Source organism: Pseudopipra pipra, chromosome 26, assembly GCF_036250125.1.
Source record: "Pseudopipra pipra isolate bDixPip1 chromosome 26, bDixPip1.hap1, whole genome shotgun sequence".
Lineage (NCBI taxonomy): Eukaryota > Metazoa > Chordata > Aves > Passeriformes > Pipridae > Pseudopipra > Pseudopipra pipra.
Genome location: NC_087574.1, coordinates 2,950,892 through 2,953,413, shown reverse-complemented (window position 1 = coordinate 2,953,413; position 2,522 = coordinate 2,950,892).

Below are 2,522 nucleotides of genomic sequence, written 5' to 3'. Positions count from 1 at the left end.
ACAAAACCCCTCAGACTACTCATGGTGTCAGTGTCCCCAGCAGCAGCCTGTGCCCAGGCTTCCTGACCCGTGGGCAGCCTCTGGCACCCCAGTGTGACTCGGGGAGCTGGTTTGAGCTGAGGTGGGTTGAAGGATGGTTCCCACTGTCTGTTACCTCCCCCACAGGGGTTTCTGCACCATAACTCCTGTATTCCTGGGGGTTGATAACAAGCTGGGGGGCACACAGTGGGCCAGAGCCCACTGCAGACTGTGGTACTGGCAGCACCTCAGTTCACTGTGAGGGAGTGGGGTGAGCCCCAGTAACCCCCATCCTGCCCCACAGGTCCCTTTGAGCCCTCCAGAAGCAGAAGCCCCCAGAGCAGGGCAGCTGGGCTGGGACCACTGCAGGACCATCCCAGGGATGGCTGAGACCTGGAGGGGGTGAAGGGGCTAAACCTGGGAGCAGGGTCCTGCCTGTTCCCCCAGCACCCAGTCTGGCACCACGTCACACACTGCTGTGGGGACAGCCTGTGGTCACCCTTCAAACCAGCATTTTGGGACCACAGAAAGTTCTGGAAAAACTGTTTGCTTGGCTCTCCAATCCCCCACACACACACCCCAGGCCACCAGGTGCCCCCAGCCCACACAGGGTGTGCAGGCACCTTGGGGCAGCTCTCGGTGTCCCCAGCTGAGCTGGGTGTGTGAGTCCAGCACCCAGGTGGGACCTGGGCTGGGGCTGGGGGTGGTTCAGCTGGGTTTGACCCCAGGAGGGGCATTTTGGCAGCAGGGTGAGGTGAGAGAAAGGTGAAGGGAGAGCCTGGCTGCAACACGAAGGAGCAGGATGAGCTTCCACTGGAGAAACCCCTACAGTTCCATGGCTGCCATTCAGGCAGAAGACTTCCCTTTCCCACGGAGCTGTGGGATGAGACAAGACCCCAGTTTAGCTCAGTTCACTGCCCCTTGATGCCACTGGGCATGACTGCTTGCAGGATCAAGCCCACGACCATGAGAAGCAGCTGTTGGGAGTCTGGAGTGGCTTTTCCCCCCAAAATCAAGGCAGTGCCGCTGTGCTGGCCGGAGGAAAGGAGTGTGAGCAGCCAGAGGTGGGACAAGGGTGGAGGCAGCGGCTGCTCTCAGCTCCTTGGGAGGAGCCATCGGGGAGCGGTAGTAACTCCAGCCCTGCTGAATGTGCAAATTTTGGGCTGCGTGGAGGCTGTTGGAGTCGGGGACCGCTAGATGGTGATGTCTGCACGTGCTCTGTCAGAACTTTCCAGCTTTCTGGGCTGCTCAGTGCCCAAGTCCGGCTTTGGAGAGGGACACTTCCCCCGTGGAAGTTTCCAGGGAGCAGGGACACGCAGCGACCCACCCCACAGACACAGCTCCTGCAGCAACACTTCGTCCCAGGGTTCTTTTAAATGCTACTTTTATTCCTGAGGCGCTGACGTGCTCCCTTTTCTTGGAGCCCAGGAATGCATCAACTCCTTTTGTAAATGATTTCTGTAAATAAACCCAAAATGGGTGAATGCATCTCCTGATGCAGCCAGGAGATAGTTTAAGGTGCATTTTGTGCCATCCATACCCCCATTTTCTGAAGTGAAACACATCTCCCCACTGGTTGTAGGGAAGTTGGTCAATGCTGGGAGAGAGTTTCTCCCATCCCAATGGAGATCCACTTCCCAGACCAGAACTGGAAGGACATGGCTGTGGATGGTGAATATATGGGCACTTTGGGATCTTTGTTCAGGACCTAGAGCATCTGCTGGGCAGGAAGATTAAGATTTGGGGACGATGAGGAGAAAGAGCTGGAATTAAAAACAAAAAGCTGACATTTCCCAGGGCACAAAATCCCAGAGTAATTCAGGTTGGAAAGGACCTCAGGAGGTCTCTAGTCCAACTTCTTGCTCAAAGCTAGGTCAGGTGTGAGATGAAGCTGAGTTGCTCTGGGATTTATCCATTATGGGATCTCCGGGGCTGTAAAGGAGTCAGGATTAGTCTGGGATGAAAGTGTCACCACTAGGGGAAAGCTGGGACATCCAGCCTACATCTGGACAAAAAGGCCCTGGTTTGGGAAGCAGTTTTGGGGTGAGATTCTCTAAGGTCACCAAATCCTTTGTGGATACAAGAGTTCTCAGTGTTGTAAACTGGCCTTTGGGTGAGACATTTAAAGCTGCAGCCAAGAGACTCCCTGTAAACCTTTACTGGAATTTGGGCTCCCCTTCCTCAAACATATCTGCTGAGAGAATTGGGATTGTTCAGCCTGGAGAAGAGAAGCTTTGGGGTGTTCTAATTGTGGCCTCCCAGTGCCTGAAGGGAGGCAACAAGAAACATGGAGAGAGACTACTTCCAAGGGCCTGGAGTGACAGGACAAGGGGGAATGGCTTCAAACTGCCAGAGGGCAGGGATAGATGGGATATTGGGAAGGAATCCTTCTCTGTGAGCGTGGGGAGGCCCTGGCATGGGTTGCCCAGAGAAGCTGTGGCTGCCCCAGCCCTGGAAGTGTCCAAGGCCAGGTTGGACAAGGCTTGGAGCAACCTGGGCTAGTG